The 19,960-nt window shown below is 37.0% G+C and overlaps 1 pseudogene; it reads left to right on the top strand.

Moving 5' to 3' along the window:
- The first annotated feature begins 733 nt into the window (after positions 1-733).
- Positions 734-1,666, top strand: LOC131897730 (large ribosomal subunit protein mL42-like; annotated as a pseudogene).
- The last annotated feature ends 18,294 nt before the right edge of the window (positions 1,667-19,960 follow it).

The following is a 19,960-nucleotide window of genomic DNA, read 5'->3' as shown; positions in this document are numbered from 1 at the left end:
CTATGTTTAACTGATAATGAGCTTTGTAACTAAAACAGCCTCCTGACACATGCCATGAGGGTTGAAATATAACTGTGTATAATGAAGAGCTAACAGGAGGGAAAGAGTCATGGAGGAAGTGAGTAAGGTCAATTATATGATACCTATGTTTGGAAATGTCATAATAAACCCAACTTTACTTAATGTATATTAACTGTTCTTTAAATTATCTTTCTCATTCTGTATAATAGTTAATTTGAAATGAATAAAAAACATCAATGTAAAACCTGAAACACTAACACACCTAGAGGAAAAAAGGAGTTCATCACAATGTATACATAATGGCCATGACTTCTTAAATGTGTCTATTTTGTAGTGGTCTGAAGCAAAAACTGGTGACTGGTCAAAGTACTAATCCTTCATGACAGTTGAGTGTTTAACCTTAAGTGTGCTACCAATATTCCTCCTTCCAAGAACCAAAGAACATTTTACAATAGTGGATGGAAAGGATATAAAGGCCTGAAAATGGAGGAGACTATGAAATGCTGTCTTCTGCCTATGGGATGGCTCTCTGCTAACACTTGCACATATGCATGCACAAAACAAAGACATGAAAGTAAGAGGGGCCTGATAGGGAGGAAAAAGTGGGTCATCAGTATTAGAGGAGGGATTAAAGAAGGTAAAAGGGATAAATATGTTTGTAATACACTGTACACACAAATAAAACTGAAAAGGGAAAAAAGATGCTTTAAAGATGGCTCAGTTCGTAGGCTTCATGTCATACAAGGAAGAGTACCTGAGTTTGGAACCCCAGAACTCACATAAAAAGCTGGGCATAGAAGTGCATTACTGTAAAATCAAATCATCTGACAAGGATCATAGCAGCAGCAGTCAAATGGGTGACATCAAACAGAACAATCTGGAAATATTTATTTCCAATCCAAAATCCAAAGTGCAAACTTAGCACTAGGCTATAAGGTGAATCCTTGGCTAGCCAGCCTAGCATAATCAAATCTGTGAGAGACCGTCTCTCAAAAAACAAAGGTGAGTCTTTAGGACCCGGATTGAGACAAGATGGCTGGTCTGTGGAATTAAATTCTGTGTGCCTAGAAACAGATTTTAGAAGCAATTTCTCCTCACAATATCTTTTTTCAAATCATCTGATAAGGATCATAGCAGCAGCAGTCAAATGGGTGACATCAAACGGAACAATCTGGAAACATTTATTTCCAATCCAAAGTGGAGCTTTATCTGGTTCTGTCATTATTCTACATATTCTTCTCTTCCAGAGGACTACAACTGCAAGGTAGAGCTGGCTTTGACATCTGACAGCAGGACAATAGTGTGCTACCACCCTTCTGTGGACATCCCCTACTAACACACCAAAATCCAGATGCAGAGCTCTCAGCTCCTTCTGCTGCTGTCTGTTTGCTGCCATACTTCCCGCCATGATGACAATGGACTAAACCTCTGAAATTCCTATCCCTCAACCAGATATTTTGCATAATCATGAAGAAACACATGAACAAGTGCTGAAAACCAAATTTGAAGAAAAAAGCAAACAACTTGAGGAAGGACCAATGTCAGAACAGCTCAGCAAGGTGTTCTTCACCACAAAGCATTACTGGTACCCGCACGGAAAGTATCAAGGCCCCGTAAGAAACTGGATCACCCCAAAGACAGGTGACAGCTTTTGATTTTCCAAGCATTGAGGAAATTTTGCTTTTGTCTTATTTGCCTGCTGAGAAAATGCAAATGGTGTTTTCATTAAGATGTTATGTAAGAAAATAATAAAAATACCCTTTCATAAAAAAAAAGGTAGAAAGTAATCCATGAAAGATACATAAGGTTATCTCTAGTTTCCATACACATGCACACATACTAACAAGAATGTATGTCCACACACAAACATACATGCACACATGTGCACACACACATCATAACAAAGAAAAGAAAATGTATTCATACACATACACACACATATGTATATATGTATGTATATATATATATATATATATATGTGTATGTATGTATGTATATATAATTTAGTCTTTTGTCCAAAAGAATAGAATACTACTTTGATCCAATTCATGACTTATAAGGGCTAAAGGTAGAGACAATTTCATGATATCAACTGATAAGGTATAATGAAGATAAGGAACAGATGATTAATGTTATTGAATAAGACATTACTCAAACCATACAATAAATTCATAGCTTGGATATTATTCATAATGTTCTGATTCTTTATGAAATAGAAATGATGGGATGTGTGAGGTAAAAAGATACTACAATATTAAAATTTTTTAAGATGTCTTAAAGGGCCAGACCATGTTCTCAAAATTCAAAATATCAAGATTGCTCTGGTTCTTGAAGGAGGAGACTTCAAGTAACCTGTCTGAGTTAAAGAAATTCTCCCTTTTCTGCCTGCTTATAGGTATCCTAAGAGAATGCATTGTAAACAAGGAAATAACAGAACCATTTCATTAAATCCTCTGTTGGAAATATTATTGGCATTATGTAGTTAAAATTAAAACTGTTTATTAAAATATAACAATGTGTAATTTAGTCTCAAGGTAATATGTGTGATATAAGCTTGTAGAGGAATATTATTTTGATACAGTTAGTTTTAATAGTTGATTTACAAAGTATTTTTAAGGGTCACTTAGGATCATAATAATCTCAGATATTTAGAATTTAAGACTACTTGAACCCTATGACCCAGATAAAGTCACTGTGACTAAAGTGGATACAGTTTAGAAACTGTGGCATGCCCTGAAAAGACAATCACAGGAATGGCCTTAAGGAATTTACTGCAAAGTCAAACCTTCTTCAAATAACTTATTTGCTTTCAAGAAATAGCTTCTGGCTCAGCACTAAAAAAAGGGTACTGCAGAAGGATTTAAGAGAGCAGTTTGTGAAGCCAGACTATCTGAGCTCAAATCCTATATTCTTCCTTAGATGTGTGACCACAGATGTCATATTAAAACTACCAGTGCTACATTTTCTCTCTGAAAATAAGGACAATAATAGTACTTACCACACAGTGTCATTAAGATCATGAAAAAACTCAATACGTACAATGTCTAATACAGGAGTTGGGGATTTAGCTCAGTGGTAGAGTGCTTGCCTAGCAAGCACAAGGCCCTGGGTTCAGTCCTCAGCTCCAGAAAATTAAAAACAAAAACAAAAACAAAAAAAGTCTAATATATAGTAAGCACTATATTCACATTTTCTTTTTATCATGCTGTAGCAGGAATCTTAGAAGGTCTTATTAATAAAATCAAACCTGAGGCCAGTTATTGGGGTGAATGCTGGAAGATGAGAGAAGCAGAACCAGCCACAGCTACCTCACCTCACCAGTTCCTCAGCTGATCCTGTTTCCTCAGACTGGAAGCCTCTGAGTCCTCATCCAAATGAATCTCAGCTAACTGTTGCTCAAAAGCCTGAAAGCTTCTAGTTTCTGGTCCTTACACCTTATATATCTTTCTCCTTTCTGCCGTCACTCCCTGGGATTAAAGGCGTGAGTCACCATGCCTGGCTGTTTTCCAATGTGGCCTTGAACTCACAAAGATCCAGACGGATTTCTGCCTCTGGAATGCTAGGATCAAAGGCATGAGTGACACCATTTTCTAACCTCTGTATCTAGTGGCTGTTCTGTTCTCTGACAATATTTTGGAGAACATAATATCACCACGTTATTGGCCAAGCAGTGCTTCCGCAAACTTTTGTTATCTCAAATAATATTACTTCTCATTGACAAACTTAGTAGCAAAAGAAGTAAAGTGAGTGAGTTTATATCCATGGCATTTATAGACTTTACCCTATACTCAACCATTTCTTATACAAAACAATAAAAAAGAAAAGCATATCTAATATTTGCAAAAAAAAAAAAAAAAAGATGGGGCTCACTTACAGAAACCCATCATGGAACAAGCCAGAAAAAGTTTATGTTGTTAAACAGTTCTTTTAGAGTTAGGATATTTGTTGTAGGAATCAGTGTACTTTTTCACTGAGTTATTTTTGCCAAAAGCAATCATCAAACTGAAAAATTACTAGAATTATTGATGCTGGTGAATTACTGGGTCTGGGGGTAAATATAAAATCTGTTATATACTACACAACACTATTTCCCAAGCTATTTCTCACAAGTCAGTACATCCTTAGGACATGAGTGAGCACCATTTGATCAGATTATTTCTTAGAAAAAGTTGGCATTAAAAGTTCTTATAGAGGCTTCTTTGTCATACAGCTTTTTTGGATTTGCCATGTGTAAGTCTCAGAAAAGGCGTGTTAGTAGCATCATTCCCCTATTATTTTATTTGGTCGTAAAACACTATTTATTGTAACTTCTTACATTATTGTGCTACAGAGGAAAATTTGAGCAGATGTTTTGAATAAGAGTATCAATGTAGGAATCAATCAAGTAAATGGTGAGGATAAAACTATTACTGTTGTGTTTATAAAGAAATTGAAATTTTTGCAATGAAACAGCCCTAGATAAACAGGTTTGTTGGATTTTATATTAAGACTCTCCTTGGTAGAATTCTGAACCTTCAGGGAGAGAGTACCAAGAGATGAAAACTTATCAACCAATGGGTAGGTAAATCCCCACATTGTGAGTGTCTTCACTGACTGCTTTTAAAATCAAAGCAATGAAAATAAGTTCATAGAGTCATAGGACTTCTGTCAAAGTCACACAAAAAAATCTAAGAAAGTCAAGTGGTGGTAGCACATACCTTTAATTCCAGTACTTGGGAGGCAGAACCAGGCAGATCTTTATGAGTTTGAGGTCAGCCTGGTCTACAGAGTGAGATCCAGGACAGGCACCAAAACTATACAGAGAAACCCTATCTCAAAAAACCAACCAAACAAACAAACAAACAAAATACTACAGATATACTCTCTTACAGTCCGGCATTAAAAAATACAATTTAGTTTGAGGTCAGCCTGGTCTACAAAGTGAGTTCCAGGAAAGGCACAAAACTACACAGAGAAGCCCTGTCTCGAAAAACCGAAAAAAAAAAATACAATTTATTTTCACAAAATTAGGAAATATGTTGATCAGAGCCTTTGGCCCATATGACAAATTGATTGAGACCTTCAATGTAAAGACATATTCACTTTTCCATTTTCAGAAATTTTTGAAACGAGGGAAGACTGCATTCTTAGACACTGACAAGCTCCCAGGTAACAAATGGAACTGTCAATCTTCAGCTTGTATCTGAAAATACAAAAGTAACTAACTGAACCAAACTCTGCATGATTTGGTTTGTTTATTTGTTTCTAACATTTGAGGAAAATTTGAGGAATGTGAATGATAAGCATGACACACTACTGACAAAGGAATGGAAATGTCAAATCCATGTACTGAAGGTACTTTTTTTTCATCAAAAGAAAAAAGTGAATAAATACTTAATGCACTTTTATAGCTTGTAAATCTTGACATGTTTTAACAAGAAAAGCTTCCATACCCTATCAACTGACAAATTGTCACTTGTTTTATACTGCCAGTCTATGCTGTTTTTTTGTTTTATTTTGTTTTGGTTTGGGTTTTTTTTTTGTTGTTGTTGCCTATAAATAACTTTGTTTCTTAAATCAGGTGGGGCTATAAACAGAGATGCTCAAAGATTAGGTGGGAAAACTGTATCATATAGGGTTCTTAGTCAGGAATCATTCCATTTATCTCTTCAGGGACCAGGAAATCACTTACAAGCTTTAAACATACCAGGAAGGTGTCAAATGGCTGCTTTAGGGAAAAAGGTATAAACATGGTTGAAAAGAAACTGTTTAATTCCAGTAATAGATGCTGATGAGAGACCTGAAAAGAAAAAGTGAAGAGCCATGAAAAGAAATGACTCTTTTTTCTTCTCTCTGACAGGTAGATGCCTTGTTATTCTATAATACTTAGCCAATTGCCTTAATAAGCTGCATTAGACTCCCAGAATAATTGAAAGTTGCTCAAGTGTAGAAGATAGGTGAATGCAGAAACAGAGAATAATTTCTAAGATGGTTTACCATAAAGAGAGTGGTACTGAGATAGAAAACACAAAATTTTAAGCAAATTTGGATAAAGATTAGGATTCCAAATCAAGTCATGTTTATTGAGGGTTTTTTTTTTATAATTTATTGTTTCAAATTTAAACAATAAGCTAGAGGTGGTCAAAGGGAAGTTATCTGTGAAGGTGGGTGTGAATGTAGAGGAAGCCAAGCTATCTAGAATAAAGATAAAGTTACTAGCAATTTTTGTATGTTCAAATTCTAGCAGAGAAAAAGATGAAACAATATAGCATAGATAAAGAAAAACTGTCTGAGGAGCTATCGTTGGAAAAGAATATAGGGGTTAAATTGAGTGCAAGAAGATAGGTATGGTGAGACAAGACAGACACAGCTAAAGCATAGTATAGTAAAAAACTAAGCTGCATTCAGAATAGTTGTCCTTATACCCACAGATAATTATTATTAAAACCATAACAAGGAAATTTCTCTTTGCAACAGATGGGGAACATTATATGCTGCAGGCCACAAAAATATATGAAGTAGGAATTCAGCTGATTATGACAAAGCTATACCTGGAAGAGGTAAGAACTCTTCCAGAGGTTGAGGCCAAGGCTCAAGGAGTCTTGGTGATATTGGCTTTTGATTGTTGCCATTTCCTGCTATGAATGTCTCATGTGCTATTGTAACTTTTCTATCATTCATTGGGCACGATTTCCCTATACAATTAAAGTATTTTATAACTTTATCCAACTGTGCTACAACAGACGCAGTCAAAATCACTAATTTCAGGCCTTTCTGTAATTATTGTCATTAGCAGCCTCAAGCCAGGACCATCCCTGGACAGATGAAAGTATCTTATCTGAGATACCTCACAGACTCACTAAGAACAGACTTAAGCACCCAGACTATCTGCTTGAGAAGGCCTGGTGGATGTGCTAATTAAGCTTAACTTTTTCCGTTTCCAAATCTTATCTCTAGTTTTAGATTTCCTTTTAACAATTACCAGGTGCATCTACCTGTGATGGAAGTTCACTAGCCAAATTGCTTAGTGACAGAGCACACTTCCCCCGCCCCGCCAGAAAATGGCAGGAGCAGAGATAGCTTGGATAGAAAAGGAACAAAGGGATAAAAGGTATTTTTGTTTTCAGAGGAAGTCAGTGGTGAGAGAGAGAGAGAGAGATAGAGATAGAGATAGAGATAGAGATAGAGATAGAGAGAGAGAGAGAGAGAGAGAGAGAGAGAGAGAGAGAGAGAGAGAGAGAGGATGGAAGAACTAGATGGGTAAGAACTGGAGGGGAACAAACTGAGATGGGAAAGAACTAGATTGAAAGAGCTAGATTGGAGGAGAACTAGATTGGAGGACTAGAAAGAGTGATGAGATGGAAGGTGAGGAAGAGCCAGATAGGGAAGAACTAGGTGGGTAATAATGAGATAAAAAAGACCAAGATAGGGCAGAATTAAGATGAAGGAATTAGGATAGCACTATGAATAGCAGAAAGAGGTAGAGAGTATTAGGCAAGAAAGGAGCAATTTATGAGAGCAGAAAAGAAGCTATGTAGAGAGAGAACTGACTCAGAAAACTAAAGTGTATGGACTAAAGAGTTTCATGTATGTAAATTCATTTCTTATCATCTAAGATTAGATTATCAGCTGGTTTGTAGATTCTTCCACAGACCCTGGGAGAGGACTATCAAGGGGCTGGACCCCAATAGTCCCCATTAAATACAGATACCATAACCAATCAAAGAACTGAGTTGTGAAGCCCAGTGCCAATGAATACATCTGTAAAAGAGCTCCTTCACCAAAGCTCAGGAAACACTGTGGAAAAGGGTGAAGAAAGATTATAAGAGGCAGAGGACCAGAGAGTTTGCTGTGAAATTGTGTCTTCTAGTAATATCATAAACTACACCCATAAAGTCCCATGTGCCTGACTGCCTAGACATGAGTTAAAGGACAAAAACAATAGAAATGTTAAAGCAGAAAGGAAAAAGATCACAGGGCCTCAGTCCTACACAAAGAACTATATGCATATAAGGAATGCTGAAAATGGGAGAAATCATTTTCTTCAGGGAAAAACACACCAATTGGCTGTACAATATCAAATGAGCAACCTAGAAAATATACATCAAAGTAACATCATATGGGCTGAGCAGGTTATACATAGGAATATATATATATATATATATATATATGTGTGTGTGTGTGTGTGTGTGTGTGTGTACAAATACATATATGCATTTAACAATTAATGAAAAAGAGAGGTCACGAATTTGAAAGTGAGCAAACAGAGGGCTTGTGGGGGAGGGAAGAGAGAAATGATGTAATAATGATACAGTTATATTATAGTCTCAAAAGTAAAAGAAGTAATAATTTATAAATATCTGAACTGAAACCAGTAGTGTTTGCTATAAGGTTAATATTAAAGACTAATAGATGATGTCAAAGGAAATAAAATAAAATGCCAAGGATTGAATCTTTACAAATGTGCCCTGGGTTTTCAGTGAGAGATATTGGGAGCCTTGCCATTATCAGGGTCTTTATAGATTGGATAAAAAAATTATGTTGCCATCGTGTGGGAGATAATCTCTTGCATAGCTTTGATTTGCTGTAGCACACCGTAACCTCAGGAAGCAAAAGTACTGCTCACTTTTTCCAAACATGTTTACTTTATTCCTTCATACTTCACATTAAGTAAGAAGAATTCTGGTGACAATGGCATTTATTTGAAATCTTTTAAGAATGATGGAATGCAGGCCATCCCTATACAACTTCACCAGAACTTTAAATGATGCATTTGAAGAAGTAACATTGAGGCTTTATGGTGATGAATAAATCATTATTAAAAAATTATAAGTGGCTAATTTCAGAAGAGATTAAGGAAGAATGTTCCTGTACTTTGATATTCAGCTTAACTGTTCATGGAAATTTTGCTGAAAAGAAGAGTAAAGTAGTATTGCACTCGGAGAACTTCTAGATCTGCCTATCTTGTTTGAACAGAAATTAAGCAATGTTTTGATGTGCAAACATTAAAACACTCAGGTGGAGAAAAATAAAGCACTTGACCTGTCACCGACAGACCCTACAGCTTGCTAGAAACAGCTACTTGCTTTCTTCTGAAATCTCTTTTCTTGGATTAGTAAATATGATACTGCTCACTTGGCCAATCATTTCTGTGTTTAGAGTTCAGTGCTATCTCAGGTATCCTGTGACTCCTTTAAGCAAAATGTCTGATCGGGGAAAGTTTTGTACCACTAATACATCAATATTAGTAAAAATCACTTTTACTCACTTTCTTCAATTTTGAGTGTATATATGTGTTTGTATTTATACGTGGAAGAGGAGAAATCATTTTTGTTTTTCTTCTTAAAAGACAGAAAAATATAGTTAGAAGCAATAGGGAAAGTGTATCACAGAACAAATAAAAATAATTAATATTGTAAATAACTATATCCCATGAGTTATTCTTAATGAATACACATATAAGAGATTCTTCCTGCCCAACAAGTCTCTTTTGTTTCGAAGAATTTTGAATCTACATTCTTTATAATTTTTGCTGCTTCTGGAAGAACCGGAAGAAGCAAATGAGAATTTTGTGACCAAAGACTGAACAGTTATTCCCAGTCATGTGCATTATGAGCTATCTGGGTACAGGCTGATCTCTTTCTTGATCACTCGCTCACAGCTGAAATTGGAAAATACAACAGGAATACCAAATAACCAATACATCAAACTACCTACCCTGGAGTGAGGAATCAAGTTTGATTGTACTAAATAACTTTTACATTATTTTTTAACATGATTTTACTAATAGTTCTCACATAAAAAGAAAGAAAGAAAAGCAGTAAAAATCAATCACCTAGCAGGGTATTGTGGTATACACCTTTAACCTGAGCAGTACAGAGGCAGAGGCAGGAGGATCTCTGTGAGTTCAAGGCCAGCCTAGTCTACATAGGCTGTTCCAGGACAGCCAGGTACGTATAGTCAGACCCTGTCTCAAAAAATTAAAACAAAACAGTAAAAATGAATGTATTAAACCAATAAATTCCTACTAAGAATAAAAAATTGGTTATTACAATCTTCATGTTCAAGGAACAGAAATTAATTCAAGGTATGAATGAACAACTGTGCATCTTAGAATCAGTTCTACAATTGGGTAGTCTCTAAAGCTCATGTGCATAAGAAGCTAGTAAGAAAGCAGTTTAGCATTCATATTTTTCTCCTTCTTGCAACAGTTAGTTCATAGGCAATATTAAAATGTATAAGTCAGTAAAACCATTCAACAACAGTGGGCATTACAAACCAAAGTGTATAAATCTGAACAGAAAGAAAAAAGAACTTTATTCTTTCCTTAAAGATATGCAATAGAAATATCAATGGTGATAAAAATGTTGTCATTTCTTAAATACTGTATATCTGTCTTGCTGAAGACTAAGAACTATTTAAAAGAGATAAAAATCTTCATTTTACAAATACAGAAAGCAAAGATAATACATGTTAAAGCAACTTTCCCAAAGACATGTAGTTAGGGAATATGAAAGCCACGGTCCAAACCTGTATTATCAAAGGTCAATCTCTTCTGGTTTACTTGTGCACATCAGCCTATGCTTTACAGAAGCAACATAACATACTTAAATTCCTAAGCTACCTTATGTCAATTGCATCCTATAGTTAAGGGTCATCCTCCTTACTCTTGACTTTCATTTTCAGTAAAGTAGAATCATATTATTTGTTAAAATACTACATTTCCTAGAGGTTGCCCAATATTGCACTAGCTCTTTTTTCAAATTTTTTTGTTTTATTATTTTTAGTTCTATGTGCATGTGTGTGCCTGTGTGTGCTTGTGTGTGTATGTGTGTGTGAATAAAAGACAAATGTATCTGGGTACTTGAGGAATCTGGAACAATGCACCATATCCTCTGGAGCTGAAGTTCCAGGTAGTTGTAAGCTATGGGCTGTCAACATGGGAGCTGGAAACTAAATTTAGGTGCTGTTGAGAGCAGCATTAAGCAGCAGGAAGTCTTAACTTCTCAGTCCTCTCTTCAGCCCATAAATGAGCTCTTTTTAAAATGCACAGTTAATTCTCTTTTGTGGAGGGATTTGGTATATTTCTTTCCTTGAACATAGCCAGGTCTACAACTATGATATAAGTGATCATTTATGAATTCTGAGGATAAATGATAAATAATTACCTTTCATGAGGTTTTATGGAGGTGCTGGTTAACACTGTAACCCCATTGCCATACTTTGAAAAGTAATGTATTCATGTGTAAAGAACAACATGTAGGTGGTCTATTTTGTGGAATCAGCTATGCTCACAGATCCCCGTTTAAATTTCATATTATCTGTGAATAAAATAGATGTTCTTAAAGTGAAGCTGTTAAATTGTGGGTTAGTATACTACACAGCAATATCTGGCCACAGTACATATCTTAATATCCAGTGTTGTTTGTTCCAGATTATGAAACATATGTAAATTAAATACAATAAAGAGTTAAATAAATCAAATTACTGATTTTGCTTTTGTTATTATTGCTATTATTTGTAATTACTTGGTGAACTTCCTCCAAGCTATTAACATTGTCCCAACATCCTCCAGTCTCACTATTCAAATAATGGTCCAGAAACCAGGAGCTTCTGCAGCACATGGGGGATTTCAGGAAATGAAGAATCTGAAGTCCAACCCCAGGCCTATTGAATTATACACTCATTCCAATAATGCAAAGTACTGGTTCCTATGCATACTAAAGTCTGAGAAGCATTAGCATAGATCACTAAAGAGATCTGCTATCATTGTGCAGCAGAGGACCTTGATTAATTACATATGTTGCCTAGCCTATGGAAATCATTAGCTCTTTTGTCATAGACAGAAACTACTTCCTGGTCTTCCATAGACAGAACTGTTGACTCAGGAGGAGACTTCTTGAATTTTCACAGGGAAATTTGTGAGAAATACAAACCTTCAAAAGCTCTGTGTCTCTTTCAAGATGAGTGGAAGGCTGACAGAGGTGACCCAGCATGATCTGACAGATGGTATATGTCAGAGAGACAAGTGAAAAAAAAAAAGGAGCATTTCAAAGTACCTGATTGTAGTTTTAGCAAAAAGCTGCCTTTAGGCCAATTTTGCAGAGTCCAATACCTTCTACTTACTTTTGAACCAAGGGTTCAACATTCCAAAATTTTGTGGGTAATTGGTTAGCTGGATTGCCAATTATTTGCATGGGTAAAAGTAAGCACCCTTGTCCACACTTGTCCCTAATTAAAATTGCTGGCTTGAAAAATGAATCTAAGCCACTACTAAGAGTCTCTGATATGAAAACCAGCTCAAATTCAAATTAATCTGGCATGTCTACGTCAAATTTCCAAATATATTTTAATTTCTTACAGTTTGGCTCTTAACTTCTATATAAATATTGATTTATAGACTCTTACTTGAAGAAGGTGAATGAACTAAGCTCCTATATGACATACTGTGTTGTTAAAGACTTCAGAACGTTAACTAACCTTGCAAAAACTATATATTGGTCTCCAAGAGGGATAAAAATATGCTGAGCCCATATTTTTTATAATTATGTTACATATGTCAGGTGTACTAAGATTTTCTTCTGGGTCATCAGCCAGTCCCAAATCATGACACAGATACTTAACACTAGTTATGAATGCTCGGCCCAACTTAGGCTCATTTCTGGCTAGCTCTTAAATTAACTTGTTTAATCTACATTTTGCCTCAGGTCTTTTTACCTTTATTTCTGTATGTCTTACTTTCCTACTTCCTCCAGTGTCTGTCTGGTGGATGCCTGGCTTCTGGTCTCAGACATGTCCCCATCTTTCTCTGTTTTCTTCTCCTTCTTTTCGAGCCGAGATTTCTCCTCCTATTTATTCTTTCTGCCTGCCGGCTCTGCCTATCTCGCTCCTGCCTAGCTATTGGCTATTCAGCTTTATGTTAGATCAACCAGGTGCCTTAGGCAGGCAAGGTCAAACAAATCTTTACGTAACTGAACAAAGGCAGCAGAAACAAATGTAACACATCTTCACATAGTTAAAGTAATATTTCCCACCATAAACAATTGTAACACATATCTGCCTGGTTAAAATAATATTGCACAACAGTCAGTTCGTCTGTGTGAGAGTCAGGTTTTCTCACCTGTAACTCTCTTCATATTCCCTTGAGGTCTTTGCAAGAACCTATGCTTTCCTGGCTGGGTAGAAGCCTGAAAGACCAGGTCATCCTCCTATCTCCACCCCACCTTGAGCTAGATTGACAGACTTTGGCAGACATTCTTTTCTTGTCACTGATGTGTTGGAATCCAAACTGAAGAGACTAGTATTCAGCACAAGACACCCTGACACCAAGTTTTCAGCACTAGGGCTATTTATTTGCCCCAGAGGGACAAAGGGCAGGTAATAAGAGACAAAGACAGAAGATAAAGGTTGAGAGAGAAGAGGAAGGGAAAAAGGGAGAGAGGGAAGGGACATTGTCCTGCAGGGACAAAGGACTACCTTTGGATACAGAGCAGACAGAGATGTGGCCCATAGGCAAATGGCAATTCATAAAGGGAAAAGGGGAAACCTTGACTTAGGATGAGGTATTTTTTTTATTATTGAACTGGTTAATTACCAGCCAAATGGGGCCTGTAATTGCTGGACTTCAATACCTTGATAATTGGACCTTGATAAGCAGCCTCAGCTGGAGGAAGTGGTCAAATAAGGAAATAGACATTGGAGGCTAGCCTTAGGAGTGTATTCTAATGGGTTCTATCAAGAGGGGATAGGGGAAGAGCAGTGCCTGCCAGAGTCATGTTTGTCATGCTCGAGCTATCTAAAGTCCCTTCAGAAACTTTGCTCCTTCTCATCATGGGCTTTGAACCATGGACCCAACTTTCCAATCGCTCATATGTTTTCTTAAAATAATTTTCAAAATGCAGCATCTTAATTAATAATGTTGATGATGGTAAGCTCCCTAATTATGCAGTAGCTGAAGTTTTATGGTTGCCTTTTGAAGCAGCCACTTTAAACAGGCACCTAGTTCTCCATTTTTTTCTGCTTTTTAAAAACTGTTTGACAGTTGCATGTATTATTTTAATTTTGTTTTTGAGATTATAATGTAATTACATTTCTCTCCTCCCTCTAAACTCTCTTCTATGCCTTTTCCCTGTTATCTTTCTCATTCATAGCCACTTTTATTTCCAATTGTTCTTGCATGCATATACATTATATATGTATATCCATACAAATACATATATACATATATATATTCTTAAATATAACCTGTTCAGTCGTATAATGTTATATGTATATATGTTTCCAGTGTTGACGATTTCAGGACAACCAGTGGATGTGCTCTTCCCTGGGAAACATGGCCTCTTGTGTTCCTAGCTTCTCTCATTTGCCTGGCATTCTCTTTATAGGGCTGAGACCTCATGGGCCTTTAAAGGTGGAACTGAACCTAGGGTTTATTTGTTTTAATTGAACGTAAATATAACTTTCTTTCAGAGAATAGGAATGTAAACAGCTGAGAGCCATGCCTTGTAAATTCACTCCCCCACAGTGATTTGCAAGTGTCTCCTTGCACAGGGCACATTATTCTGCATTTAGGATTCTGGTTTTAAAAGGAAACCAATAGACTAAAGCCAACAAGCTAGGAGTCTGGGCAAGAAGTTAGAGTCTCAGACTTTGAGCTCTCATCTGAAAAATAAAGAAATTAAAGTTCTAACGCACTTTCTAATTATAAAATTATGTGATTTCTAGCAAGGTCTCAATCTGTTTCTCATTGCCACTTTCCTATTGCCTACTTAGTTTATCCCTTCCTTTATCCCTTACCAAGTTCAAAAACAGCATTTCCAGTCCACAATTTTATGCTCCTTCTCAGCAGCCAATTAAAGACAATTTTCTTGTGGTTATCATTTTCCACTTTAAATGAGCCAGGTAGCGTACTCATCTGGCTGCTGAGACACGGCAGAACAATTAATTCAAAGCATGACTTTGCTCTTCCCGTTCTTTTGTCCTTTCTGTCATGAATCACAGTTATTTGGACTGGGTACTTAGACTTGCTTTGCCTTAGGATGTTCCAATCTTTTCTTTTACAATGGTCTCCTCCACAGCTTCGCTAAGGTATATGCTCTAAGCCCTAGGCAGCTCATCTTTTTCTTACTTCACATTAAATGCAAACGGGAAATAGTGTTATAAAATCCTCCATTTCCTGATAACTTCTCTTTAATTCTCCACTCTTCAATTTTACTAGGCCTACTTCTCTTTCATGTATGATTCAAATGTATTTGCACTCTATTTCCCTTCATAAGAATCTAGCCTGAATGATACATGCCTCTTTCCCTTTTGCTAAGAATCCTTTTACATTGTTTTTATTCCCTCTCATTTGCTATCAGTCTTCTTGAATTATAATAAAAATTATCTACCAATTTCGTTTAGATCATTTTTGTTCCCCATGCTTTTCTACTAACATTCAGACTGAACTCACTCTTTTTTATTATTATTTTTAATTAGCATCTTTTCTATCTAGTTGAAGACATGAGCCTGGAGGTTTAAAGGAATTTTGAAAATGTTTCACTTTTGGGATACAGATTTTATATAAAGCACCAGACAGATCCAAAAATTTAGGGTATTCATTTTCTGAACATCAGTAACAATCGGCCCCTGCAATTCTTATTTCTTTAAGAATCTTGGTCTAAGAGTAGGAAACAGATAAGAAAATATCCCAGATCCTAAATTTTACCTCTTTGCTGGTAAACAACATCTGAGTTTAACCTGTTGTTATGTCTGAATATTCCCACCACCCAACATTTTTAAAGGCAAGCTATTGGAGGAGTATGCCATGAAGGATCTACTTCAACTCATGGGGCTTGGGTCCTGGAACCCTGACTATGAGTAGTAAGGGGATCAAAAAAGTATGGACACACATAGAAAAGCTGGAATCAGAAGGGATGTATGGTCACTCTGATGGAAGGTGCCTAATACTGCCTGCAACCCAGAACCTCAGAGTGTTTCTTAGGTAGGGTTCCTAATCTCTGTGGGAGTTCTCTGAAGGCTAGCAGTCTCAGGCTGTAAACAACCTGGGGGAGGAAACTGCAGTTGTTAGTTTTTGTTTGCACTGATTAATCATCCATAAATATTCAGACTTAGACCCTAGAGACTTAGTCTGCCACCCCTCTGAGCCTCACCCAGGTAAGATTTTGACACTCCTATAGGGCTGATGAATTGGAGTCCTTGACATGGTCATGCTAGTGTCAACAATACTTACTGAGGACTTAATTCACCAAAGGCTACCTCTGCTCCCCACAGGATTCCTTCCACATAAAAGGGATTAGTGTGTCTCTGAAAGTAGCCTGAGGGAGCTAGTTCGCAATGAAGAGCTAAGTCTGAAGCAGAGAGTGAGTGATGATTCTCATGAGACATCAATTCTTCCAGTGCTTCTGTGGTAGACTTCCTTGCCTCTAACACTGTCAGAAATGTTCCTACTGTTTATGACTTATGTAGTCTGTGATATTCTGTTGCAGCATTCTAAAGGATTAAGAAACCTCAGAATTTTCCAAAGTTTATAATTGCCCTATCATAGTTCCAAACTAAAGGAAAATTAAGTTCACTTCCAGATCAAGCTAGAATCACAAAGCCTCTTTAGGAAAATAAATAAATAAAATAAATTTATATATACATATACATATATATGTATGTATGTATGTATGTATCCATATTCAGTCACAACCCAAATGCCTAGTGCTGAGGATAACATCCTGTACAAACTGGTTCTCAAAACAGATAGTGCAGTTTTGATCCAAACCTCTAAATTTTCAATAAGCCCCAGATTATCTTCTCTTTCTTGATGAGCTCAGCATAACGTGCTAAGAAATTGAGAATCTCTAACGCTAAAATTGTGTAACCCATAGTCATGCATCTGTGTCCCTCTATAGTACCCTAACAAGAATTCTTGGTGCATCAGCAAATTTCTTATTCTCATTGTTCAAGTTATTTCTCTTCTTCCCCCAACCCCTACCAGTGTTGGGGTCTCTCACTCTCTCAAAGTAATTAGAAGAACACATGGGACATTATTTGCATTCAGGTTCATTCACAACACTACATGCTGTCAGGCAGCTAGTGAGGGTAGCTATTTTAATTTTTAATTTAATATATTCCTATTTTATCATCCAAAATTTATAGTGTCCTTTTTACTCTGCCCACTCAATATTTTGTTTCTTGCATGTTATTTCCTGTATTTTCTTCATTGTAGAGACATAGCCTGATGGGGAGTTGACATTTCCTGCTATGTCCTGAGCAAACTCTCCTACTGAGAGGAGGGCCCAGGAGCCAGATCAGAGCCATTACAGGTTTCTAATATTCCTGCCAGGGACCAGGGCTTAGTTTCCGTTTCCGTTTACTGGAACTGGCAAGTAGTTCTCAGGAAGACCACAACTAAGGGGCAACCAATCAGTAGGTGCCCACAGCTTTCTGCTAGCTAAAGAGAGCTTTTCCTACCCTGTAGCTACAAGGTCCCTAACCACTAGAGATTCCCACCAATCAGCCCCCAAACTAATCTTTCCTCCACCAATCAGCACCAGATTAATCACTCCCTGGAATTCCCCTAACTCTGCTTAAACGGAGCTTGTGACCTCCCTTCAGGGGGTCACTATTTGCCACCCCAACATGTTGGAAATAATAAATGCTCTTGTTGATTGCATATGTGACTGATGGTTTTTCTTGGGGGCTTCTCTCAGACCCTAACATATGGTACAATGGCCAGGAAGCCCCCCTGGGACTTCTGACATGTTGAACATTGAAAACCTGGCCAGCAAGTAAGTGTAAGTGTGAGCACTCTTTGTCTTGGTCTGTCATTTTTGTGACTGCCTGAGCAAGTAAGTGTGTGAGCACTCTTTGTCTTGGTCTGTCATTTTTGTGACTGTCTGAGCAAGTAAGTGTAAGTGTGAGCACTCTTTGTCTTGGTCTGTCATTTTTGTGACTGTCTGAGCAAGTAAGTGTAAGTGTGAGCACTCTGTCTTGGTCTGTCATTTTTGTGACTGTCTGACTGCCACTGTTCTGTTCCATGTTCTGTGTTTCTGTTCCTTGTTCTGTGTTTCTTCCTCTAGGAAGCTTGAGCTAACTAAATGGGAAGGCCAAGATGCGTTAGAGGGACCTCCATCACATGGGCCAGGAGACATCCCAGAATCACTTGAGAGGGACGACTGGTTCCCTTTGGTTGAACTGGAACAGAGGGTCACTTTGGTTGAACAGGAACATAGGTCACTCGTGTTGCAAAATGGAACTCCCCAGGGAGACTAGCCCATTCCTGGTTTCTTTTTTGTGTGCCATACCAGTACATTGTGGTATTGTGGTGTCTGTTGCCCCCTTATGTTTTATGCCTGCTCACTTGAGTCACTTCCTATATTTGCTAAGCTGCAGTGGACATATTGTGACAGCTAGCAAGTAGTGGCTCACTGGGGCAGGACTTCAAACTTCAGATAGAGAAACTGGGGTTGATTGCTGTGGCAGATGGGGAAGTTGACAATCTATATTTTCAGGATGCTGACTGCCAGGCAGGCACTCCATATCCACAGGCTGGCTGTGAAGCTGTTGCAATCCCTACTCCCTTCCTAAGCCAATTCTTTACTGTGGACCAAGGTCCTTGCTACCAGTTACTTCCCCTTAACCTTTTCCTGTCCTGACACACTGCTTAAGGAAAATTGTGCTTTTATTTCCACAGAAAAAATACATGGTTTCTGTTCATTCAGATCCAATGGATTATAAGTATTTGTTATCAATTAAAAAGGTGTGTTACAAATTATCATTGGTTAGGGTAAGAAAAAAAAACTATTGCTAGTCTTAGATGTTTCAAGACTGCAATGTTGGTGCAGGTTTCTATGTGTTGATGTAAATTTAGAGCTATTTTTGTTATGATATATATGTTTCTGTTCTTGTTTAAAATATAATATTTTATATACAATATACAAGACTACTGAAGGAAACTATAATTAGGACTTTGATAAAAGTTTTCATGTTGTCTGGGAAATAAGAGAGAAGGCAGGAGACTGGAATAATGAAGAAAAGAGAAAGGAAAGAGGAAGTTGTCTAATGTAAGAACCAGAAGAGCAGAGATAGGAACTTGAGGGTATATAGTAAGTTGTAGAAGGCCAGAGGGGGTAATGCTCTTTAAAGGAAAGAGGGGACTGAGATTCCGTGTTAGATTTATTTTAAAATGTAATATATAATTAAAAATACAGGCTATAATTAATCATCATGTCACAGCCCTCCAGGTTACAGGATTCTGTATGATTGACCTCCCATGAAGTGACAAGACTAAAGCTCTTAGCTACTCAGAGTTTCATAGAAAAGTCCAAATCTGTTTCTTAAAAAATGTCAACATCACATGTATGATCTGTAATGAAAACTACAGGCTAACTGTTCCTATAATGTTTATCAATACAGATAAATGCTTATAAGATAAAAGCAAAACAAATGCAGAACTTTGGTCTTCAAAAAGGAATACTTCTAAAGAATCCATTTCAGAAAAATATGGCTCTAACATTACATTTGGTATAAGGCATGGTTGCCATCAGACCAAGAACAGCAGCACTGATGAAGACTGTTGTATGATGATACAAATATAAAGTTAGATTTGTTACAACATATTATATATGTGATTCAACTTTGGTTTAGAATATACTTTATATGGTGATAAAAATTTAAAGTTGTAAAGGTCTATTCAGATTACTAAAGGCTGACTTACAGATTTACACTTAAGTACTTAGGTCTTTTCCAAATGTTTAAAACCAAGCTTTTAGAGAATTTAGATAAATGGGAACTTATGTTTGATAAATAAGGTATAATGGAATTTCTGTTCCCCTGAGAGGATCCTTTTCCCAAGATTGCCCATTTGACTTATCAAGGACAGTGCTGACTTCCAGGTTTCCTAAGTCTCTGCTTATGGGCCACACCCCAACTCATATGCTCCTTTCTCCTGTTCCTATATGGCCTTGGGGAT

The sequence above is a fragment of the Peromyscus eremicus genome, chromosome 22, assembly GCF_949786415.1.
Source record: "Peromyscus eremicus chromosome 22, PerEre_H2_v1, whole genome shotgun sequence".
Classification (NCBI taxonomy): Eukaryota; Metazoa; Chordata; class Mammalia; order Rodentia; family Cricetidae; genus Peromyscus; species Peromyscus eremicus.
Note: the sequence above shows the minus strand (reverse complement) of the source record. Positions and strands in the feature narration are given on the sequence as shown.